Below are 27,211 nucleotides of genomic sequence, written 5' to 3' on the forward strand. Positions count from 1 at the left end.
GTTTGGGATCTGCTTCTTATTTGTGCTGTTCCTTTTAAACATTTTTACCACACTGGAAGTGGGGCCGAAGTATTTAATCACACTGCATCTCATAGCCACACAAGACAAGCAGGAAAGGTGTGAACTTGTTGTACCCTTTTATAGCTCTTCTTCATAAAAGAAAAAAGTGCCTTTATGATGTACAGTTCTATAGAGCAGGCTCTGGTAATAAACTTGAAGAGGAAACAAGCTAACCATTTTTTTATTGATTGATTACATTTTTCACTTGCCCTGTCCTTAGAAGCTCAGAGCAAACAATGTTCAAAACAAAATATAAACATGAAAAGACAGAATTATCTTGAAAGAGCGCATCATTTCGACCTACTTTTTATATTCTCCACCTGCAAACTAAAAAAACGAAAACAGAATTATCTTAAAAGAGCATATCATTTCCACCTGCTCTTCGATATTCATGCATTGGTCTACACAAACAAAGTTTGGGGGTTGGTTCCTCCAGTTGGGCTCTCTTGAGATTTTTAGAGCAGCTTTTCTCCATCTGGTATCCTACAGATGTTTTGGAGTGGAACTATCATTGGCTTCAGCCGGTACAGTTGAGTATAATGAGAATTGCAAAGCAAAGGATTTGGAGGGCATCACATTGTAGAAGGCTGTTCTCGATGAGCTTTGAGGAATGTCATTCAGAATGTTTCTCTTCCTTTTTGACAAAGTAACTTCTGGGAAACACATATACAACACACATGCGTACTTATGTGTGGGAGGAAATTTCTGAGACTGAGTTGATGAAAAGGAAAGCTGACCATTGCAGAGGACTTTTGAGTTTATAATTTTTCTGTGGACTCTTTTTTTGGATGTGGGGGGGAGTCATCTTACATTCAGGGCCATTTTCCTTTTGAATCTATATAGTCATTGTGGAATCCAGTTGATATTTACCAAAACATTTACTGCTGATATTCTGCTTTTTTTTGGCAGGAAAAGTTAGAAGAACAGTGACGATGGGCAGTTTTCAACTTGGGAATAAAGGTGTGACAAATAATTTCTTTAAACATGATTTTCAGGGATCCAATTTCATTTTCAGTGGGCTGAGATAATTTCTTCCTTTCCTCAATGACAGCTTGGTTGCTTTCTTTCTCTTTCCTGAGTGATTACACTCCCTTAAGGGTCGCTCTATGGATAATGTCATAACACTATTTAATGAATCAAATTTGACTAGATAATGACATCACTTTGGACAACTGAGAGTGAGAGGAAATGAGTAATGCTGGAAAAAAAAATCTAAGCTATTCTGATATTCAGCTTTAGCCTAGTTCTTTGTGGGATAACTTAAGTAAGGCCTCATGACACACGAGGCTCCTGGGTAAAATCATAGGCGGTCAAAATAATGTTTTTTCTCTCCCCTTTTGAGAACTCTCTTTGACAGCATAATGAAATTCCTGTGGGACCATTTATTCTTCACACTTTGAGGGCTTCTTGTCTCCTGGTGCACTACTGGAAATACATTTTATACAAGTATGAGTTTTATACCTTTTACTGTTCATAACACCTGTGTTTTGCTATAATAGCTGCTCTTTTCTTTTCTTTTTTTCCTTTTTTTGATAAATTAATGTCATTTGTTAAGTAATTATTCTTCAAAGCTGCTTTTAAAATTAATAAAATGATTTTACACTTACAGTTACTCATAATTTCTTTGGCTTTTTTCTGTTTCTAAAGAGCCCTTTCCAACTGGCTTGATTAATCTGAAAAAGCTTTAATGCATGTGGCTCCAAAGGCGTTTACCCTCCATACCCCTATTAAGAGGAGAAGTAGATCAGAGAAAGTACTCATGCAGTTCATATCCTGTGACAGACAGCTGATCGGGGCTTGTGAGTAGAATCCTTATTTCTGCAATGGTTAGGCCTGTCTTCAGAACAGAAGCGGGGAAGAAGAATTGCTTTTAACAGTAATCCAACTCTAAACCCTATAGGGACTGTGGCCGTTGATGTACCAGAAAGTTAATTCCTAGTAACACACTGTTTTTAGTTTAGTTACTACATCAGTAGCCTTACCTGAACCTCACTGGTACTGCCCTGAAATATGTCTATAAAAGGATTTTTTTTTTTTTTCCAGAGATGCTGACCGTATTTTTGCTGGGTTTGTGAGTGTGGATGTCTTCAATCTCAAGATATATGAAGAAGTTTAGATGGTATTGCAAAGGAGCTCTCAAAGATATGTGTTTCTATAACATCTAGACATATATATTGTAGTTAGCATATGACAATGTCTTGTGAATGTTTCCAGAAAATATAATTGCAGGGTTTGGATTTTTCAATCTCTTAATTACAGCTGCTGAAGAAAATAACAACTAAAATATCTTTGACAGTACTTATGGATGATTTAACATGAAAGTCTTCTGAATTAATTTCAGCCAGTAGTAGGGATGGACAAATCTATAAATGAAATTTTAACCAAGCTTCTCATCTTTTCCATCCAGAAATTCATTCATTCCATTTCTGCATCAATTTGTGATTAAAAGAAAAAAAATCCTCTGCTTGAGAATTTGTACCCATTTTGTTTCATATTTCTTATATGCATTATGCATAAACATATTTTATAAATAATAATAATAATATTAATAATTCATTAAACATGTATGCCACCAACTCTCAACAACTTAGACTGGCTCACAACAAACAAAGAAATTACAATAAAATCAATAAAAAATAAAAAATAAAAATAAAATAAATTTATTTTTATTTCTCTCATAAAGTATCATTTTGTATATGATGTTCACTAACATTTACATCTCTGTATGTACATAACTCTAACATATGTGCTTATGAACAACTTTTTGATACGAAACCTTACTAAATGAGCATTTTATTTTATTTATTATTTTATTTCAGGCTATTGTTTTTCCCAACCCAACTCAAAAAAATCTGGTGGATTACATGCTACAATTTTAAGCAACAATAGAAATAGATATATATACACACACATATACGCATACACACACACACACACATGCATACACACACACACACATACCCCATAGGAGCAATAAATCAACCCTAAATCAACATTAATACTAAGTCAACAAATCAATAATCAATCAGTTACTGAAAGACCCAATAGCCATAATTTTGTATATTGCACTGAAATTATTTCCATGAAATCTTTGTGAATGAAATATATATTAGATTAGTTCAGACTGAATGTTTTCTAATTCTTCTAGACTGAAAGAGCAGCAGAGTTTGGCAAGGGAGCTCACCTGACTAAAGGGAAGAAGTAAAAGAGAGAGAAAGAACCAAGGAGAAGGGGAGACTGCTAACCATTAGTGGGTTATGACTGACGATTGATTGTTTCCTGAAGGGCTATTTTGTAGAAGATGGGGACAGATGTGTTCAAAGTTGTTTTAGAAGACAGGAACAATGAGATTAAATTACGAGGATGCAGATTTTGGTTGGGCATCAAGAAAGCATTCATAATAGGAAGAGCTGTTCAACAATGGAACAGGGCTCCTTAAGAGTTGGTAAAATCTTCTCTGTGGAAAGGAGTTTAACCAGGGACTTTAACCAGAGCCTTTAACCCATCTGTCAGGGATGCATCAGTAGTGGGTTCCTGCACCAAGCAATGGGCTGGAGTCAACAAGTTTCCTTTCAATCTATAATTCTATGTTTCCCTGAGTAGATTTGATTAAAGAGTGCCTCCTTCATACATATAACTCCCATAATCTCTGACCACTGGCCATATTGATGAGTTCACAAGAATTCAGATTCTCCATCTCTAAACTTGGAAGTGTTTATAGTTTTGAGATGTAGCAAATGCCCAATTCTCTCTAGCTAGATTTAGCAAACAAATGGATTATCAATTGAACCAACCCAGAGTTCTCACTCAAGTCACAAATGACCAGGCTCAAATTATGCTACTTTGGACAGATTATGTGAGGCCCCAGTGCTGGGAAAGATGGAAGGAAAAAGAAGAAGAGGATGACTAGCAGCAAGGTGGATGGACTCAGTTACAGTGGCAAATATTGCACAGTTGGAAGACCTGAAGGACCAGATTAGGGACAGTTCGTCATGGATAAAATCTATCTATGTGGTTGCTAGGAGCTGAAAACATCTTGGTGGCACATAATCAATCAATCAATCAATCAATCAATCAATCAATCAATCAGTTTTAGCATATAGCAAAAGCCAAGATATTGACACAACCTCTTGCCAACTCATTTGCTTCACTTTGTAATTTACCCTACTGTGTATCTTTTCTGTATTGCCATTGTTCATGGGAGCACAACTTGTTTTTGAGGCTAAAGGCCATAATTGTTCTTTGAATGCTGGAAGCTGCACCTGAAAAAAAGTTGGTGGGTCAAGGTTGATCAGTAGGTGGGGCCAGGCAAAAGCAAATTTTAATTTAATTTGACATCAAATTAATACAATGTGATTACTTCCCATGCACTTAATTATTTTCTGCCTAATTACAAAGTGCAGTTTGATGGCAAATTTTGGAAAGTGTTTACATGCACCCCTGGGGCCTCAAAGCATACCTCCACTGGTCAAAACCCTAGAGATGGGCAGCATGAGAGGTGATCACGCCATTTTCTTTATAGTGCTGGTGCAAAAGCCAACAGCCCTGAACAATGCAGTCTTAAAGCTCCCTGCATTTGAATCATTTTGTGTAGTGGACTGAGCAGGTAAAAACTAGAATTGCTTTACCGCTGCTAATATTGCATAGAATAAAGGAAATTACTGGTCCGTAACCCACTCATCTGCATTAGTGAGGTTGTCTCTGGAAACAATCAAAATAAAATCAGACAGCTTTTCTTTTTGCTCAAGCTGGTACAGAGCTCTGTAATTGCACTGTTTGAATGGTTTGGTTTCAATTAAATTGTAAAAAAATATAGCATTAAGTAATCTGCCATTTACTGTCCTTGAGTGAATACAGCTTACGCAATCTGGACTAACACCCCATTAGTGGTCTTCTTTGTACAGAGCCTCAGTGATTAAATCATTGTATGTATTATTAGGCAATATCCGGTGAGCATTCTCATCATGACTATTAGAAACCTTGATGGGATTTTAAACAATTAGAAGCATCAACAGATTTTATGGATAGTTAAGATTTCTAAAGCCAGAAATGGTTTTCAAATAGGTTAAAAATGCTTGTAATGTCACTATATTTTCCCCCTAATGTTCCACTTCCTCCTTGGTTCATTAGCACTGATACCAATTACACCCACTTTGAGTCATTAGATTTCAGTTTCCACAGCCTTGTCTTCCCACCACTGCCCATTAATCTAAGCTTATACAATCTTCCCAGCCTACAGCTTCCTTCTATCTCCTTCCCCCGCAGGGAAAATCCTTTTCAATAACCACTTTTCAAGTTGACATGTGAAACTGTTCATCGTTGTGGAAAATCTCCTCTTGTTACTGCGGATTCGGTTTTCAAAAATGGTGGAGGCAGTTTCAAAGAACTGTGAGATTCCTCACCAATATCTGTTTTAAAATATCTTCCTATCCCTACCGCAGACAAGGAGAGGAGGGAGAGGAGGAAAAAAATCCCCTCCCACCTCCCCCACTCCAGATATGCTGAGATTACAACTCCAAGAATCCATACCTATTACAACAATGCTGGCCAGGGAAATCGAGAAATGTCATTTCAGCACAGCTGAATCATGACATATTAGTGAAGGTTATCTCAGAATACTGGACTGGTCTGCGTTGACATACATTTAGGACAATGCTAGCTTTCGATTTGGATTTGGGTTCCATGATGCCACAGGCAGCACATCCTTCAGGGAGAAGATAAAGCATGCAGATGTTATTGAATTCTTTACATGCTGCAAGAGCAAAGAGAAAAGTTAACAACATCAGGGCATGGCCATGGAACTGTAGTGTCCAAAGATCCTGCCCACTGATCCAAGCCTTAGGATTAGAGAAATTGTAGCCTTCCAAATGTTGCAATCTAGGTCTCATCAGGACTGATCAGCATAACTAATGATTATGGATTATGGGAGCTCTCATTCATTTACATTCATTAGTCTACACCACATGATGCTGTGGTTATATAATCCATGGTTCTTAAAGACTCCCTTTTTGTGAGATGGGTGGTATCTAAATTTGAAATATAAATAAATAAATAAATAATCAATCAATCAGTCAATCAATCAACCAATCAATCTATGGTTTCCTGGTGCATTTTGTTTTATTGTTCCTTGAAGACTTTGGGATATGTCATAGTGAAAACCCAGATGATGGCTGGCCTAGAATAGCACCTAGTAAGTGGTCCTTGAAGTGATATGACGGGTAGCTTTGGTCTGTGAGTTTTTTTCTCCCACTCAGTTTGTAGAGATCGAGACTATGTCGTGGCCAACCCGTATAGAGTGTGCCATGGAATCAGCTTGCAAATTCTGAACAGTGACATAGTACAGTTCTGTGGATGTAGTATTGCTTCAGGTTACAGGTGGGGAAGCTATTTGTAAATGCAATTGCTCTCCTATTTACAAGATTCTCAAAGAGCAATCAACACATTGGTAATCATGTTTTTCTTCATCCTCCTGAACTTCACATGGAACAGAAAAATCATGTACTGTCTAACATCGGTGACATTGCCCTGGCGCCAAGTGCCACACTGTCTGCTGATTGAAATGGGCTTATCCCTATCGTCTCATCTTAAAGCGGATATTGAGAAGGTGCCCAGTTGCTCCATACTGCCAAGGTAGCTAGATGGCAAAGTGACAAGCTTCCCTTGCATAATCCATGCTGCCAATTGAATTAGCACCCCTTTCACTATAAAAATGCACTGCTGGGATAGTCTCTGCTGAACTCCCTCTCTAGATGCATTAAACCTGCCAACTATACCACATTAATACATTTTAAATCAATCTGAATCACTTTGTAAGCACCCTACATAGATAGCTACAACACGGAGGACAAAAGGAAAAAAGGTGCTATGATTTGCATGCCAAATATACTAACTGTGCTCAGCATGTCATCTGGCAACTGGGGAGAATGGGTTAGGTGAGTGTGGCTTTAAGAAATGCTTTAAGAGGCACAATATGAATGTTGGGAGCAAATGGTGGATTCAGTCACATAAGAACATTGTTAATAAAATGGCTGCTCTGGTGGGCATTGCTAGTCACAAAACTTCGTTTTTCAGAAGGCAAATCAACCCTCCAGAAGCTTTCTACTATCTTAAGGACACTTTTGTGGGGCCTTCAGGCATCTTTGTAAGTACATATTAATATTAAAACTGGTGCTCTATTTAGCTTACATTATAAGTCTTTTTTAAAGGCCAGGAGGTTGAGGAAGCCTGGTCTGAGTTTTGTCCACCTCTGCCTCCTGTTAGCTGTTGGTGGCTTCTAACTGCAAGACAGGCCTTCATCTACTGTACATTTCCTAACAGGCTAGTATATCATTCCAAAAGATCAAAGAATATAGCACTGCACATGCAATTATGTAATTGTTATTGAAATGATATAATAATATTGGAGGAGAAATTGTTTCAGCCTGGAACAGAGGGCTTTGGCTGAAATTGGAGCAATTAATTTCAAAGCTTTTCATTCAGGACTGATAATCTCTGTTCCTGTGTTCAGCTAATTTGCGATCCATCTCACTGGTAGACTACCAAAGAAAGGTAGATTTAATGCTGGCAAATAGTAATTTGTTGCCAAGTGACAGAATGAGCTTCCCTCGTTTTTATAGATACTCTTCACTCTCCTTTACAGTCCTTAGCACTGTGAAAGTCTTAATAAAGTAAGTAGTCTCAGTAAATTGAATAAATGCTAAAAGAAAAGAAAGGTATGTCACTTTGGAGGTTCATCAGTTTAGACTTCAAGCAGTTTAGCACATGCAGTAGTCAGTGGCAGGAGTCAAGAATAATATTCCAGAGGGAAAAGCCAGTTTCAATTAATATCAAAAAATATTCTGTTGGGTGACATGAATGGGTGGTAGGGAAAAGGAAAAGAGAATAAACAAGAGTAAAAAGTAAAATGACTGCAGGAACAGAGATGATCAGTCCTGAATGAAAAGCTTTAGATGACAGTAATCTTCCAACAGAAGGAGCAGAAAAGGGAGATGCATGGAAGCTGCTTGGAAGAGAGTAAAAATAATTATAGTAACGAGTGCCACAGAAGTGTGGAGATACATTAATGGAAGTATTAAAAATGATGCTTGATTGAATGATGAAGTGAAAGAGACTGTGAATGTGAATTTGGATGGATGGATGGATGGATGGATGGATGGATGGATGGATGGATGGATGGAGATAGATAGATAGATAGATAGATAGATAGATAGATAGATAGATAGATAGATAGATAGATGATCATTGCCAAGGTATTAGAATAAGAGTAAAAAATAAAAGTTGTGGAATAATTTGGGATGAAACCAAAATGAAGGAATGCTGAAAGTATTTTAGATATTACTATAGAAATGGTGGTAAAATGCAGAAGCATGGAGCTAAAAAGATACTAAAACTGTTGGTACCAAAGGGAGGGGGAATGATGAAAAGAAAGACATAAATGCTGTGAGAGTGTTGAAAAACAGTCAGGCTGCAGAAGCAGATGGTATAATTGGAGAAAACTCAAAATATCAATGTGGTTTGCTTAGGAACTGTACAACTTATTTAACATTAACATGTGTGAAAACTGCATCTGTGCTTAACAATGGGAAGAATGATGTTATTGTTCCCCTATTGAAAGAGAAAAAATGTTAAACGCAATGTTGGCTGAGAACCCAAACGATCTGCAGTGAATGTTAGATGGTATGATAGTTTAGAAAACATGGATCTGACCATTAATTCTGTTTGATAGGGAGAAATGGAGTGAATGACTGCAAGCTATCAATAAATGGTGACAAACTAGAGCAACTTATATAGACTACTTCCTAAATTTGGGAAGATGAAGAAAATATAAGAGGTACAAATACTGACAGAAATGTAATGGGCAGTATGCAATCTGTTATTTTTTATTCTTACTCATTTATTTATTTATGCAATTTCTATAGCCGTGCATCTCAATCCAAGTGACTCTGGGTGGTGGTTATAAAGAAGCAAAATTTGTCACTTGGGTATATAGAAACTGGGTATGTTAGGAGAAACATAAAGGTTCAGTGTAGTGAGAATGGAATACTTAAGAAGTACTGTATGTGTGGCAAAATAATGAAGTGATAGGGATAAGGTGAATGGATGCTAAATGAGTCAGTACTGAATACAAAAGGGAGAGATCAGGGTGAAAGAAGTACATGGAGATGGTTTGGTTACATAGGCCAAAATAAAAATCAGCTTTGCAATTACACACATACACATTATATTCTGTGAAAGTAATTGAACCCTCGTTCCCTGGCTGTTTACATGTTCCTCTCAGATGTCTCTTGGTGACATTTGGATGGCATTTTTCAGTTTCTGTTAAGTTTAGAGGGGGAAGAGGACACTATCACTAGGGTAGGTGTATTCTGTTATACAATTCCCCATCACGCTGATGTCTGCCTTGTAGCCTACATTTGCCAGGATAAAAAAATTCAATAGGAGAATTTCCTTCATGATGCTTCCCCATGGGATTGAATGAAATGTGGGAAGCCAGGGAGACTGCAGATCACTGGATAGATGATTATACAAGGAAAGACTACATACACGCCACCCATGAAAATCTCTCCTGTGGAATAATTTCTAAATCAAATTATTTTTCCTCAAATTGAGTGGAAACTACTAGAAAAATATACAGATGTAATTTTGGACTGGGACTAATTTATAGGGATCTGCACATCTTAAGACCCCCACTTCACAATGAGATGATAGGACGTCTTCATTCCTACCCCTCTGTTCATCTGCTGTACTCTGGAACAACAACATAATAAGAAAGAAAGAATAATGCATACACTTGGAGCTCCAAAATCTAGGAAGAAGTTCAGTGGAAGAAAACTTTGGAATCATCCTAGCACCCTGTAATGTGGGGACTGTTAATTGTTTCTCATTAACAAAATGACTTGCCTATCATTTTTGCACTACAATATTAAACCTTTCATTTGTATCATAAAGCTTGTGGTAATGTCTTTCCATCATCTTGTTTCAATGACAAAAATGAACTACAAGAGGAAATACATTTTCTGTGTCTTGGGAAGGGAAAATGAGAAGCTTTACTGTTCCATTAGAATGGCAGATACATTAGTATATTTAGAGGGGAACGATCCAAGGGCATTTCTTATAAGGCAATTCTAAATAACTAGCCATTTCATCTCCCTTTCTAAAGCTAGTTTAAAATGCACCTGAGGTTAATCCTGGTACTCTGACAGTTTCCAGATCTATTTGGTCATCAGAATGCTGACCACATTTACAGGTTTGCAGGTCTACAGAGCTCACAGAGAATTGCCAACTACTTCGAGTGACAGTTGAGGAGGAGGAGGAGACTGTGAGCCAATATTGTTAGTCAGTAACTGAATGTCTCGTCAAGATCCCTCAGATCCATACCTTCTCTGCTAGCATTTCCCTGTTTCTGTGCATATCAAGACTCCCAATGCTGATACCAGCAACTCTGAATTTGGACCCCTTCTCTTAACCATGCCAGCATGCTGCTACGATGGAATCCCAAGACATGAGAAATGGGGCAAACCCAGTGAGATAATAGACCATGCCTTTGACTATACATGGCTTATGTATAAAGCCATTTCTAAAGAAGAATCCACTACCTTGAAACAACATTTCCCTAGCCAGTGAGACAATACCACGGGAACAAGGATGTATTACACTTCATTACAATTGCAACATCATGTGATGAGCAGGGAGCTCATCTCACTTAAGTACTGGAATAACACTGTTTTACAGATCATACCCTTGGCAGAAAGAATGAAAACTAACATAGTCTAATGTTCTAGCTGTAAATTTAACCAAGCCTGCAAATTTGACCTCAACATATTGCCATATTTGTCACTTGCACATTCATGTGTGTTTGGTGCAAAAATACAGGTTAGAAGTGAATATTGAAACTTTGTTAAAAGTGACATTTAAAGTACATTATGGGATGCAATCTGCCCAGAGGAAATACTGAGGCAGTTTAAGAAAAGACTATTATGCTTTAAAAAGAGTTCTTTTTCAGTCGATGGAGTAATTCCTGTGAATTGGTCAATTCAGATTGGGTCAAACTTTTTATTTGCATGAGGGAAAGTCCTCATTGCAGCCTCTTTCATTCAATTGTTTTCCTCTTGATTTTTCAGTTTCTTAATGGGGTTAAATTAGTTTTCAGTTAGTTTTCCAACGAACAAAACAGTTTCAGGTGAAACAAGCCCTCACACCAATCCCACAGGATTTATTTAAGCTACCTGAATGAAGATGCACTTGATTTAGTCAAAATCAAACAATGAAAGACTCCATCTGCTTCTTATATTGGCCCCACGTATCTTCTTCCAACCCATCAATTGTTAATTAAAACTATACTAACAAATGGAAACAGACTGAGCATGTTTGTGAAAAGGAATTTAAAAAGGATGTGAATTGACCTAACGGGTGATATGGGAAGCAATAATGTACAGTGTAATCAACATGTAAAATGTGTATATCTAGGCTTAAAACAAAACAACAAACCACAACTGCATTAAAATGAGTGGGTGAGTTAGGCTCTCCAAAGTCTGCTGGCATATTTTTGGAGGTTGACGCCTGTGTGTGTCTACTTTAGAGCAGGGATCTGACCTGAGCAATGACTAGTGTAGCAGGCTTGATAGTTATAATAGGAGATACAGCTTACTTACAGGAAATAATTACAGGGCAAGCACAGTGTGGGACCTAGCTGGAGAAGAGTGAAAAGTGTGTGTGTGCTGTGTGCATGTGTGGCTGGTAGAAGGTAGAAGGAAGTGACCTCGGATTAGCCATCTCTAATGAAGAGCAAGGAGAGTGATAGATAAAGAGGAGATACAGAGTAAACCCTTAACTCTCTATCTATACTGTTTTGTCAGTAGGTCATGAGATGTTGAAGAGACAGTGCCATTAGATTTGGACCCCCAACATACACAACTCCCAGAATCTCTCCCCATTAGCAGTGTTGGCTAAAGTAAGTGGGAGCTGTAGTTTAGCAGGACCTGGAGGGCCACAGTTCCCCATCCCTGTCTTAAAATAGCAAGGCAATGTATCAAATTTCCGGGAAAGCAAAACAGTCCATACCAATGTCCTATACATTTGGATATGATCTGGCTTTGTTTTGGAAATGCATTCATCATCCACACCCTGTCCCCCAAATAATATTCTGAAGAAAGTCTTGTCTAGACTCTTTGACTTATTGCTGATCTGACTAATTAGAGGAAATGCTGGAATACTAAACAAATGAAATATGGACATTTACTGTCTGAGTTTCAGTACTGAAATGGTGAATAAAAAATGAGTTTGAAACGGGAGAGCTCACATGCCTACTGAAATTGAACTCAGTCATGGCAGAGCCTTTTTCTACCCTGGCATACCTCTTCTGCTCAAACCTGTGGAAGCTACATGCCAGAAATCATTTTTAAAATGCAGTATGATGCTTATGTTGTGACACCTCTGCACTGTAAGGCCTCAGACCATTCTGCCTTAGTGGAACCATTATAAAACTGGCCTGGGAAGCTGGTTCCTTTTTTTTTTTTTTAATAATAACTTTATTAAACATTACAATTAAAAAGATTTTTAAAAAGTGTCCAGGAAAAAAAATCCCATGCAAAAGAGTGAGATTCCAATGAGCATATTTATCTCAATATCCATAATCTGCACAAGTACTTGGGGAATATTTTTATGGTGTGGAAAAAAAATCTAGACTATTCCATGCAATTTGAAGAGTATATTCAAAGCAACTCAAAGTTTGAAGGTATGGAGAAAAACCACTTTTATTGGAATGTTGGGAACAATGTTGGTCATAAGTCTTAAAGCAGTAAACATCATACAGTTTTGAAATTACCACACTTGCCTGAAGTGGAAAATTGTCTGGCCCACTTCTCTGCCTGGGTTACCAGCACTTCACTGCTTCTAGGCACCAGAGAGAAAAGAAGCTTCATAAACCTCACTGGAAGTTTTCCAATGGGGGCTGGAGAGTGGCCTGCAAGAGATGGTTTAAGTGTTTCCTACAGGGAGTAGGGGGTTGGACTAGATGGCCTAAAAAGATCCATCCAACTTGAAATATGAAATCCTAACAGAGGACAGTATGAACTTCCTGAAAAAAAATATGAATTACTTGTATATGTGTGTGCGCGCATGCATAATAGTACCAGAATACAATCCAGTCTGAGAGAAATGAGTGGGTATAATGATAATGGTTTACCTAGCATGAAAGAAGCCCAGAAGTACAGTATATGGAAAATATTCTAAGATACAGAAGTTCTTTCATGGTCATTTCTTCTGTGCTTTTAATTGGAATAAAACATCTTCAAACACACAAGCCAGAAAGAGCGTGCAAATGCAAACCTAGCAAAACTGTCAAATTTCCAGAAAGAGCACCATGGAGAAAGGAGAATTTAACAAGGAGATTTGCCCTTGGGGAATGATTAGGAGCCATTAAAATAATGCATCACTTGAAATATTTGAAGGAGAGCAGTGACTGAATTACAAAGGAGGGGGGAAAAAACCCTAAATAAATAGAGTAATGGGGGGGAAATCCACTAAAGCAAACACTCCTCATCTCCTCAAGTTGCCCTTTCCAGGGCAGGACTTGGAATCATCCCAGTAGGTTTGATGGCATTCCCATAACATAAAATACAATCAAGAAATAAATTGGAGCTTGCCATGAAGTATCTTCTGCATGCATGTGTGCCTAGCTGGTGCCTCAGCAGCCTATATGTCAATCTGCTCCAAAAGTGGCAAGAGAGGGAAAATTAGTCTGTCAACTTTGACAGGCATCAGCTACAGTTTTCATGCACAGTGGGGGAAGGAAAAGCAAGAAAATGACAGGAAACGCAACTTGCTCTGCACATGCATAATATGTTCCCCCCCCCTCCCTAATTAAAACTTGCCTCCCATTAGTCTAAAGTGAGCTCTTCACATATGTAGCTGTAAACTGACCTTCCTTTCTTAGAGCAGCAGCATACAATATTTACTAATAAAATAGATTTCTTTTCCCACCTTGAGATTAACGTAAGATTTCATTTGATTACACCATTATGCCATAAATAATTACACGTAGTTAGCGCCGCCTGAATATTTATGGGCATTCTCACCTCACCTTACTACCAACACACAGATAAATACACAAATGAAGCACAGACAGGGGATTAGCAAGCAAATAGATGCAATGCAGGGTTGATCGAGCATACTAAGCAGCAGTGCGATGCACTGTCACCCTTGTCTGGCCAATTTCATCTCAACTGGGAGTATCAGGTTACTTTTAAAAATCTTTTTGGGAATCATAGCAAACTGCACTATACCCATCGAAGCAGCAGGAGCTGTCTGAAATTTAGCTTTCCATTTCCTAGTCTCAAGATTTGCTTGAGGTCAGGCTCAAGGAAAAAAGCTTGAAAATAGAACAAACTAGGTCACAATGAAGTTTTCATAAAAGGAAGGGTGCTCCTATGCTGAGAAGCCTACATAGGAAGCGTTGGTGTTTCACATGGCTCTTTCCAGACCATTTTACAAACCCATGAAGGTTCAGTGTGGTTAAGTCCAGTCCCACTTTTGCCCTCCAGATGTTCCTTGGAAACTGCTGGGCCCAGAGAAGGGAGGAAATGAGGAGAAGCATTGCTACAGCAGCATTTTTCACTCCTTCAGCTTTCTCTCTGGCCTTGATTAATCTCACAATGTCATCTATTTTGGCTGCCAAGTTCATTTGTTTCTAACTCTGCTTGGTTTATTGGAAACCCTAGCAAAGCTCTTATTTTCCTTCTGGTCTCTGCATTTCTCCAGAACCTGTAGGAAGTCCATTATCCATCAATGGGATCTCTTGTCTCATTCTGCTTCTTGGCTCCAGGACCAAAGTTAAGTCTGTAGGAATGGCTCTGCTTCATCTCAGTGAGGTGATTTGTGCCAAGGAGCTCATGCTACTTATCTTATCAAAGTGAAGCAATGATACAATTTGCCTTGTTCAGATGGTTTAAACGGCTTCAAGATCCCCTCCAGCACTTCCCCCAGCAGGTGGAAGAGGCTTCTGCTCAGAATATACAGTACCCCTTTTGGACCCTCACATATGTCATAAAGTACCACATTGAGGCAAAGTGTACTCATGCTTTTCCTATCTCTGCTAATTTATGGTTAGATTCAGGGATGACACAGATCCCAAGCAGCATGCACACACATCAATATCAGTGGGAAAGTGCTATTCTTGCAAAACTGTGTTGTCTTTATTACAAAAGAAAGACTACCTATTGCTTTCCTGTTTACACTCAGATTTTTCTATTGTATCCATGCTATCTCTATAGGCTATTTTAATTTTCTAAACTTTATTCTATTTTCCTAATTTATCTCTGTTTCAGTATTGATCTTCCAGGGTGGGGTGGGGCTTTGAGTCAGTGTTGACTCCTGGTGATTGCCTGGACAAGTCCCTGCAGTTTTGTTGACAAGGTTTTTCATAAGTGGTTTGCCCTTGCCTTCTTCATCCCACAGCTGAGAGAGAGAGTGACTGGCCCAAGGTCACCCAGCTGGCTTTGTGCCTAAAGTGGGACTAGAACTCATCGTTCCCCATTTTCTGGCCTTTAACCACTACAGCAAAGTGGCTCTCAATCTTCCTATAGCTTTCTTTAAGTAACCAACTGTCTTTATTTTTATGCTTGGTTGGTCTCTACTGTCATCTGATTCAGTTGGACTTGACCATCCTGGTATCAGGAACAACTGCTGTTGTTGCTTGACAACATCATTAGTAGACCTCTTCTAATGTCAGCAGTGATCACATCTGGCTTAGGGTCTGTAGTAATAGACTTTAGCATTGGCTCTTCTCACTTTGCCTATTTAGGACACTTGGTGGATCTGACCCTTTCATACTTGTGCTCTCTTTGGTCCTCTCTGGCTTAACCCTTTCTGGTATGCTCTGGTTTGAGTTTTTATTTCGTACCTCTGGTCATTGCTGCTGCCGAGCTTTTTGGCCCTGATGCTTCTCTCCTAGTCTCTTAGGATCCAAATATTTTGCTTCCTCCTTATCTTCTGTCTTTCTCCTGCTATGCTCCTTCAAGCTCTGCTGCCCCCTCCCACCCCCCGGGACAGCTACACTATAAGGATAAGTCAGTCACTGTAATTCTGACTACTGATAAGAAAACATCAAACTTTACAAGTGTGCAATGTTCAGTATGGCATCCCATCAATGCTAATGATAAGGAATCCCTCCCAAGTGGGGGAGCAAAACATTTAGAAAGTTTTTATTTTTAAGTTGGAGTAGGACATTTTCTGTATGGGTTCCACATAAATATTTATTGCAGTACAACACTGGAAGATATACTGCTCAAAATAGCTATGATTAATATCCTTTAAAGAGACTACCACCTCTGTTGTGTTTATTCTATTCTGCCAGAAAATGAAGCAACGGTAGGCATCTTGATGTGTCTCCATTATAGCCTATGGACAAATCTTTTGTTGGTTTGTTTTTGTTTTGTTTTAACAAATATAAAAATTCTATCTATCTATCTATCTATCTATCTATCTATCTGTCTGTCTGTCTGTCTGTCTGTCTGTCTGTCTGTCCGTCCGTCCGTCCGTCCGTCCATCCATCCATCCATCCATCCATCCATCCATCCATCCATCCATCCATCCATCTATCTATCTATCTATCTATCTATCTATCTATCTATCTATCTATCTATCTATCTATCTATCTATCTACCTATCTATCTTTGCACAGAAATGCTACTAACCCTTTTGCATTTGATAGCTGTGAGTCTGATACAACTATCGATTCTTGTATCTCTAACGCCCTTCCCTCTTCTCACGTACTGTATATATTGTTAGCTGAACACAGTATGGGGCAGAACGTATATTGAAAGAAGCATCACACCTGGACTAGATACCATATAGACTGCAAATATTGGGTAATGATGATCTAGAGTGTGGTAAATTTCTCTTACTTATTTGAAGTACTTTGACACTGTACATAATGTGGATTTATCCTAGTGCCTCATTTAATTTTAGAAAGCGAGGCCAGAAAGGCAACTGGAATTACAGGCACCCTACCCTAGCTGAAAAATATTTGTTCCCTCATTGGCCAACATATCCACACCTCTTATTTATCACTGCATCACTGGCATCATCAAGATCATTGTTTCCAACTTTCATGCCTGCATTCTTGAAAGATCTCTTCTCAAACTTGTTTCTGTATAATTCAGACGATGCTTGTGAAATGCAGAGCCAGATGTCAGATGAACGCTGCTGTCAAAAAAAGAAAAGAAAGAAAAAGAAAAAAAGCGTAGCATTCTTTTTTAAAAGTAAAATGTAAAACTGCTCAGCAAGATCCATTGCAATTTCTGCAAGCAGGCTGCTCTTTCCACCAAAGAGAAAATTGTCATATTGCCCCTGGGCTGTTTTCCAAGACCAGATGGATTCTGCCTTGAGGGAATGGAAGAACCTGCCACTAGAGAACTTGGCCCCTCCCTCCTGGCTGCTTGAAAGGCCAGGTCAGATGCTTCTCTTTTCCCCAAACAGTTCTCGCTCTGTCATCACCCATTTCCATACTGGCACTCAGAAATCCAGATGGGCGGTCTGGGAAGACAGAGGCTTTTACTACCCGGTACTTTCAACTTACTGTGTTGTGTCAGGATTGCATCCTCCACAATGAGTCAAGCTCTTTTGCTTCCCCCATGTTGACAGGGATGGATACCTGAAAGACAGCAAGAAGTCTTACCCAGTAATTCCAGCAAGCAGGACCCAGAAGCCCCACAAATGTGTCCCCACTGCCCAGCAAACTAGGTATCCACTCGGATATGCTTCAGCCTGAAAGAGGTCATTGCACAGTGCTCATTAATGTGAAATTGGAGTAGGATAGATCTGTATTTGGGGGGAAAAAAAGAATTCACAGTAATGAGATAGAAGGATCCTCCAATAAACAAGGATAAAAGAAACCTAAATGAAGTAAACAATGAGGTAATGGCTGCTATTTTGTGAATAGGAAACTCCATGTATTAACAAACTTTCCTTAGATGATTGTTTATTACCATTATTTTTACTCTTTCTTCTAAATCAACAACACTGTCAAGATGACTTACACTCATATGTGTGGTGGCTGGGAGGGTGTATACATGCACACACACATACATCCACCCACCCACCTACAACAACAGCAACACACACACACAGAATCTTTCCCACAGGATAGTTGATAGTCATGGCTCTGTCCAGGAGTGCTGGAGAAAAATACAGATAACCTGGTTTTGGGGATAGTCATCCCATGCATTCCTGTCTCTTGTTTTATGGAGTCTAGATGATTAAAATTCACATGTTGTGATGCCAAGATCAATAATTACACAAGGCAGCAATGGTTCTTATATACTGTACAATAGTGATAATCTTGATTTTAATCTCCTTACCAACCCACAGCTACAGGTAGCTATAGCTTCTGGATACATTTCTAAGGAAGCTTAAGACCAAGGATATTAACTAGATCCAGAGGGTAATTGCTCATAGAGTGAAAGCTAACGTTGTATGAAATGGGCACCTTTGTCTCTACATGCCACTTGTGGTCTAAAGGCAATGCATCTTACCACAGTGAGATCCTTCAAACCAGGGAAACACTGTATTGCACCTCAATGCTGCACAAAAGTGTGCAGAAGCCACTTTGATGAGCAGGTGAAATTGTGTGGGCATTCTGCTTTACTAGATAGACACAGAGTACCACAATGCTTCACAGAACAACCCTGAAGGATGCTTGGGTCAAAATAGGGTTTTTACGTATGTTTTATTAGTAGTTGCTTATTTTCTACTTTGCTTTTTGTATCTTTATTCTTGTGTGATTTCTGTTTAAATAATCTGTCAAAGCTTATGCAATAAAAATGTTGAAAACATTTAAAAAGGCTTTCTGTTATCACAACCACTTCTTGCAACCCCCCAATGATGACATATTTGGGATTTCTCAAAAGAAGCTTTCCCTAGTGCTAGCTGAAGAAGTCTGCAATATGAAGTCTTTATTATTTATTCTTTTTTGCATACATAGGATTTGACCAAAACCTGTTCAGGCATTTAATTCTTATTTCCAAGACTGGAACCAATTTTTCCCTCTTTTTTTAAAATACCCTTTCCTTCAGAAAAAACTTTTCTATTAAGGCAACTGTTCATTTATTTTTCCCTGCTGCATGAAAAGTGTATTTATTTTTGATTTAACCCAAGACTGTTCATCAAAATCCAATCTCTTTTACTGGGGAACTTGTGGGAAACTTGTGACTCTCCACATTTTGCAGAACTACAGCCCCCAGCATCCCCAACTCATGACAAGAGAAGCAAGAGCTCACAGGCACCCCAAGTCACCCTTTCTCTCTCTCTCTCTCTCTCTCTCTCTCTCTCTCTCTCTCTATATATATATATATATATATATATATTCACACACACACACACCATATATTATCTTTAATCACAATGTATGTTTAGCAAAAACAGCACATCTCTTGTAGGATAGTGGCTGGATAGCGTAGCAGTTAGAACACCGCCTTTGATCCAGGAGACCGGGGTTCAAATCCCGGCTGGTACCTACCTTACCAGTAGGGGTCCTTAGGCAAAGACCCCCTAACGCTTCACCTGCCCACCTCAAAATATGAGAGTGACACGAACTAAGATAAGAGAGTCATGCCGGCTCGGACGTCGCCCGGATTAACAAGGTCCGCGTCAGATGTTGGGGAACCAGGACAATCTGATGTTAAGTGGGCTACTGGAACAAACCATACATGGACGAGACAAGAGAACTTGGAATTGATGGAATGCTACTACAACAGCAGACCTAATGAGAGGGGATATATGAAACGTATGAGGGAGCTATGGATTGACGGAAGGCCTACACCCACTCTAACTGAGAAACAACTAGTTACCCAGCGCTTCAACATAGTGAAGCAGAAGCTGCTCTCACAACTTGAGATAGACCAACTCCACATTCCAACCCGGACTCAAGCAGACCTAGAAGAACAAGCAGATGTTCAGCCAACACCTGAAACTGAAATGTCACTGCCACCCCTTCCATTACAGAGCACAGCAGCTGATATGAGGCATAAGATCATGGGTAAACTAGCTACAGTCAACCCTCAAGTCTGATTACCAAGGCTCAGTGGAAAAGTACCATCAGACAGTATGCTAGAAGATGCCAACAGAGCCCTCCAGACAATCCCTACTTCCACCATAACTGAAACCAATGAATTGGTATATGCTACAGCCCCTGTAATCCTGGAAATGCTTGGCTACACAATCAAGAAGAACAGCAATACATACCCACCCTGGAAAATGAGATTGGAGGCTAAGATCAAGGCAACTCGGAGAGAAGTCAGTCAGCTGATGGAACTACAGAAGCATGTGGAGTTTAGGGATAAGACTCGGCTACTGAAAAAATATATCGGCCTGACCCCATCTGAAGCCCTAGAGACTGCTAAACAAAGGCTCACAGCACTGGCTGCCAGGCTAAGGAGATACACTAGAGAAGCATAAATGCCCTCTTCTCCAAAGAACCTTCCAAGGTGTACTCCCAACTGCAGTGCAACCACACAGTAACAGCTGAGCCACCAGCAGCGGAAACTGAACAGTACTGGAAGAACATATGGGAGAAAGAGAAGACACATAACACCAGTGCAAAGTGGCTGCAGGACCTGAAAGCAGACCACAGCAATCTCCCAGGACAAGAACCAGTCACCTTCACAGTAGCAGACATCCAACAGCGGGTCAAGAACATGAAAAGCTGGACAGCACCTGGATATGATCCACACCTACTGGCTAAAGAAACTAACAGCAGTGCATGAACGCCTAGCAGCACAGATGAACCAACTCCTAGCAGCAGGCTCCCACCCAGACTGGCTAACACAAGGAAGGACAGTGCTGATCATGAAAGACCCTCACAAAGGAACAGCACCATCCAACTACCGGCCAATAACCTGCCTCCCCACAACATGGAAAGTTCTATCAGGCATCCTAGCTGCCAAGCTACAAGGCCATATGGGTCAGTACATGAGCATAGCTCAGAAGGGCATTGGGAACAACACCAGAGGCTCAAAACACCAGATACTCATAGATAGGGCAGTCGCCCGAGACTAAAGGGCAGTCGCCCGCAGACCAATCTGAGCACAGCCTGGATTGACTACAGGAAAGCCTACGACTCAATGCCACACACATGGATCTGTGAATGCCTGGCACTATACAAAGTCAACAGGACACTAAGGACCTTCCTCAAGAACTCAATGGGACTGTGGAAGACAACATTGGAAGTGAACTTAAGACAGCTTGCACAAGTGGCCATCAAGTGCGGCATATACCAAGGTGATGCACTGTCCCCACTGCTGTTCTGCATAGGCTTAAACCCCCTCAGCCAGATAATCGCAAGATCTGGATATGGGTACAAGTTCAAGAGTGGAATCACCATCAGCCACCTCCTCTACATGGATGACATCAAGCTGTATGCTAAGAGTGAACAAGACATTGACTCACTGATCCACCTGACACGGATCTACAGCGAGGACATTGGGATGTCATTCGGACTGGAGAAGTATGGCAGGATGATAGTAAAGAGAGGGAAGGCAGTTAAGACCGATGGAGTGGAACTACCAGTGGGCCACATAACAGACATAGAGACCAGCTATAAATACCTTGGTGTCCCACAGTCACACGGGAACCATGAGGAGGAGGCAAGGAAGACAGCAACATCCAAGTACCACCAAAGGATAAGACAGGTCCTGAAGAGCCAGCTCAATGGGAAGAACAAGATCCATGCCATCAACATGTATGCCCTGCCAGTCATCAGATACCCTGCCGGTATAGTGAGCTGGCCAAAGGAAGACATGGAGGCTGCCGATGTGAAGACCTGGAAGCTCCTCACAATGTACGGAGGTTTCCACCCCAAGTCCAACACCCAGAGATTGTACACCAGCTGCAAAGAGGGCAGGTGGGGTCTGATGAGTGTCAAAGCCACTGTCCTGGATGAAACCCGGAGTATCCAGGAGTACATCAGTAAGATGGCACCCAAAGATGAGCTGCTGAGAGAATGCCTCAGGCAACAGCAGACAAGGCAGGAGGTTCAAGCAGAGGAAGTGCCATGGCAAGACAAACCCCTGCATGGGATGTACCATCGACAGATAGCTGAGGTGGCTGACATTGGGAAATCTTATCAGTGGCCGGAAAGGGCCGGACTAAAAGACAGCACTGAGGCACTGATCATACCAGCACAAGAACAGGCACTAAGCACCAGATCCGTAGAAGCAGGGTCTACCACACTAGACAGAACCCAAGGTTCAGATTGTGCAAAGAGGCCTCCGAGACAGTCCAACACATAGTGGCAGGGTGTAAGATGCAGGCAGGAACAGCATACACTGAACGGCACAACCAAGTAGCTGGCATTGTGTACAGGAACATCTGCACAGCATATGGGCTAGATCCCCCCAAGTCCAGATGGGAGTTTCCACAGAAGGTTGTGGAGAATAACAGGGCTAAGATCCTGTGGGACTTCCAGATCCAGACGGACAGGCAGGTACTGGCCAATCAGCCAGACATCGTGGTAGTAGACAAAGACCAGAAGACAGCGGTAGTGATAGATGTAGCAGTGCCAAGTGACAGCAACATCAGGAAGAAGGAGCATGAGAAGCTGGAGAAGTACCAGGGCCTGAAGGAGGAAATAGAGAGGATGTGGAAAGTAAAGGCCAAAGTGGTCCCAGTGGTGGTAGGACCACTTGGGGCCGTGACTCCTAAGCTGGGAGAATGGCTCCAACAGATCCCAGGAACAACATCAGAGCTCTCTGTGCAGAAGAGTGCAGTGCTAGGAACAGCTAAGATACGGCACAGAACCCTCAAATTCCCAGGCCTCTGGTAGAGGACCCGAGATTGAGGAAGACACGTACCACCCGTAGGGGTGAAAGGGGAATTTTTTATTCACACACACACACCATATATTATCTTTAATCACAATGTATGTTTAGCAAAAACAGCACATCTCTTGTAGGAGACAAATGTTTCTATCTCATTGTCATATTTCATTCACTTCTGTATCTGGATGACTCAAGGATATGGCGAAAGATTTAAGGCACTTTTTCCTATTCATGCTTGATAGAAAAACAGCTTAAAAAGTTTCCAAGGATAGTCTCAAGGGTAGGAAGCTAAAGGCAAATAAATAAATAAATAAACATGACAGGGGGAAATATTGTGATTTTTGAATACTTAATGTTGCCATTATTGTTTCACTATTCTCCTATCAATATTTTAGAAGAGAGGGGAAAGGAAAATTATAGCAGAGTGTTGCCCTTGGAGGCAGAAAAACTAAAGGTCAGGCTATTCAGCCAAATTGTTTTATGAGGAATAACAGCTCAAAGGCCTATGGACAGGCCAAAGGGACAGTCAAGTGTATCTTGAATCTGCATCAGTCCATTTTCATCAGCTTTGTGAACTGAGAGAGGCAATGAATTAGTTTTGACGTCGATTTCTCACTCCCCCCTCTCCACACACACACTTTTTATCTTCACAAAAATGTCATTAGAAAATGAGGGGGCCCAAAATCACCCATTAAACTTTGTGGCCATAGAGGGTCCCCTGACTCTAGTCCAATGGTCCATAGACTGGTTGTCCCTCCTGAGGAACATCATAGAGATTCATCTACTTGCCCTAATCCATATAGCAGGTTGGATATGTATCCATTGGCCACAGGGACAAAATCCCTAAATCCTCCCCCTTAACTCTGAACTGCTGAACCCCTTCATTCTTAGTCAAACTGAAATGAATCCAAGATCTACATAGAAAGTAAACATTGCAAACACATAGCTAATGTAGGGACTTTTGCCTTGCTAACAAGTAGTTTCATGGCTAAAACTTACCTGTTGCTATGATAAAATAAGAGGGTGATATGGGAAACCCTGAACCCTGGGGCTCTTCTGGTTTTGTCTGATCGGACCAGTCTTGAGGTTTACCCCTACTAAGCAGGAGCTATCATATATACTTCTTATGGCTTGAAGAAAAAGAGATGTACCTTTGTTAATGTATGTTTGCAAAATGTCTGTCTCTAGAAGCTGCCTTGAACTGAGCCAAAGCTTTAGTCTAGCAAGCTCAATATTTTCTAAGCAGATTTGCAGGATCTGTCCAGCATTTCAGACAGGAGCACTTGCTAGTCGTATCAGAAACTGAGCATCAGAATTTCTCCACACAATGTGTAGCTATGACTGAGCTACAGCCCTTCCCCATTTTAATGCCAATAACTCCTTGCTTTCTCCAGTGAGCAATATCTGTTCTCTCATTCTCTTGTGCATCTGGAGAAAATTAATGGCCTGTGGGTGGTCATCAGTTCCTTTGCCAAAAATCTGTTGAATGCAAGTAATGGATGATGTCTCATCCATATCTCTTATCCCCTACCCAAATGGCAATTAGGCCCATTTCCTCACTGGAAGCTGTAATCCTTTATTTATTTGGCACTAAAATGATTAGCTCTTTTAAAGAATTGCAAGATGGTTTAATCAATACAAATGCTGTTTATATCGTCCCAATAATGATCCATTATCTCTTCTAATCAGATTCTGGAGTGCCCTCAGAGTATGAAGGCATTTTAGGAAAAATAAATAAATAAATAAAATAAGCATCATATCTTCCATAATGGGGGCACTGAAAGGCTGAAGAGTTCTCTCTCTCTCTCTCTCTCTCTCTCTCTCTCTTTCTTAGTAGTAATATTGACCACATTATCTTGCTGTTCTGGAAAATGACAGCAGGAGGATGGGGGTGGGGGTGGGGAGGAGGATTACAGGAGTGTATATGGGAGAGGTTTCTCTGAAATTACAGTTTAAAGCCAAAAAACACAATACCTGTTCAATATACAGCTAAACATTTGTAAAAAAAAATATTAAGAAAAAGAAGCAGTGACTTTTTCGAAGAATCCTGTAGTGCTCACAGCAGATATGGAAGCCATTTGCTCAGTCAGACCGTGTCAGGGTAGCGTAGCAGAGGAACGTTCCACCTTTCCACACAGGGAAGTGGCATGAAAGTGAAGGTGAGGGATGCTGAAGCCAATACTGGGCACTGTCAGTTTCTTTTCAGAAACCAGTTGGACTTCCTTGGGAGAGAATTGTACAGTAAGAAGGCTATCTCACGTCTTGGTGCCCTCTGAGGCTGAGAAATGAAAACCTGATCATCAGAACTCGCAGTCTGCTGACATCAGCATGGCAAATCAACACCGGTTCTCTGGCTTGATGTAACTTCCTTTGAAGTCCATGATCCTTTTTTTCTCTGCGGTTGCTTTGACCGTTGATGATTTCATCTACTTCGGCGGCCATCCTTGTCACCCACTAAGCTAATCATAGCCACTCGTGTGGATTATGGTGTCCTCATAAGTACTTGACCCCTTGCTACTTTCAGAATGTGAAACAAACAACAAAACACAGACCATCTTTTAAAGGGTCTGTGCATTTCATTGGTTAAGTTCTATTTGAATTAATACATTTTCTATGGCTCTGTGTGACATAGGACATATTAAAAATTGGATTTGTTATGACGCCGAGATTAAGTTACAGAATCTGTGGTTTTATTTGAGCTGAAACCCACGGTGTGATATCATATTAGTGAAAATATTGTGTAAAAATGTATGACAACAAGGCCCATTGCTCGCAGAAATAGAAATTTGCACACCAAACTATTTATATATTTTAAAATACATATGATTTTTTCTGTGTACTTTTTTTTTAAAGCTGCAACTTGACAACAACATGGGATGAAATGGGTTTTGGAAAACTGGAAAAGACTGGAAAAGGCAGCATTTGAGAGACACTAAGCCTTCCCAATTCCTTCCAGACCTGCAGCCTGGTAAACTGCAGGTAGTGTGAAAACATTCTGTTTCTGCTACCAGACTGCTAACCTTTGGATCAGATGGGCTGTATTTTATTTTGTGAGTTGCCTGTTGCATAGTGAGTGTCAAGTCCACAATGTCCAAAACCCAATTCAGAAGCATTCTCACGCAACCAGGCTTGGTTCAGAAAAATACTTCTTTATTATGTGGTACATGTACCTTGCAAACAGAACATTGCTAAAACTAAAGCCTTGGGTAAACTTCCCTCTATTTATCCCCCCTCCCCTTATTGCCTGGTCTCTTTCCTTCCTCCCCCTCCTACCTGAGCTCCTTCCTGGCTCTTTGGGGCCCAGCTGCCTTGCTGGCAATCAGGCCAGTCTAAATTGCCCATATATGGTTAAGCACCATCCCAGCACCCTTTACTACTCCTATTACAACCTTTAACTGCAACCCCCCCCCGCTTAGTTACAATTGGCAGAAACAAATCAATCCAATTCCCATCGAATGCAATACAATGTAAAACAACAACAGTTGGGTGATGCAGGTTCTGACAGTGAGGCAGGACAGAGAGAAGACCAAAACCTTTTCTCTGTGCATCAACTGATTAATAAACATAGCCCTAAAAGATGAGTCACTGGTTCCAATCATGCCTATTCTCACTTTTCCCAACAAATTTTATGAACTCCCAGCCTTCAAGAGATGAAGCAGATGATGCTCTTTCACAGTAGAATATTTACGTCTGGTATTGGGACATACATATCTTGTATACATTGTTGTTGTTTAGTCGTTAAGTCGTGTCCGACTCTTCGTGACCCCATGAACCATATTGCGCCAGGCCTTCCTGTCCTTCACTGCCTCCCTGAGTTTGCTCAGTTTCATGCTCATTGCTTCAGTGATGCTATCTAACCATCTCATCCTCTGCCGTCCTCTTCTCCTTTTGCCTTCAATCTTTCCCAGCATCAGGGTCTTCTCCAAAAAGATCTCTCTTCGCATTAGGTGGCCAAAATATCTGAGCTTGAGCTTCATTAGGTATAGATTAAACATTGATTTCCATTATGTTGAGAAGATAAGACAAGCATTAAATACATGTCTGAAAAGTTTATGGCAACCTCTCCTTATGCTGGCTTGCAAATAATCAGCATTTGTCAAGAGCTAGTGATGGCATGGTGTAACTTGTATGTCAGCTTATTATAAGAACCCCAGGCTCAAAAGATTTCCCAATACTACTTCTCATCTCAGTGAATCTTATGACACATATTGCTTCCCTGTTTCCTATCAATTTGATCCTGTGTGGTAAATAGAAAATTTTGCTGTCTGAATTTGACTCCACTTAGAGGATGGATAAATGTGCTAATATTTGGCTTCAGTTGCTTTTACCTATAATTTGGT

The 27,211-nt window shown here is 40.3% G+C and overlaps 1 long non-coding RNA gene across 1 annotated transcript in view; it reads right to left on the bottom strand.

Annotated features, from left to right (window-relative positions):
* LOC148216537 (uncharacterized) overlaps positions 1–27,211 on the bottom strand; it is a 103,143-nt gene that overhangs the window by 44,322 nt on the left and 31,610 nt on the right. Inside the window, exon 2 of the long non-coding RNA XR_015795232.1 lies at positions 17,636–17,710. This is a non-coding gene — a long non-coding RNA (uncharacterized LOC148216537). The remainder of the gene's footprint in view (positions 1–17,635; positions 17,711–27,211) is intronic.

This window comes from Python bivittatus, unplaced genomic scaffold, assembly GCF_059951505.1.
Source record: "Python bivittatus isolate LINGU-HERP-01145 unplaced genomic scaffold, Pbiv_v1 ctg000200_np1212, whole genome shotgun sequence".
Taxonomy (NCBI): Eukaryota; Metazoa; Chordata; class Lepidosauria; order Squamata; family Pythonidae; genus Python; species Python bivittatus.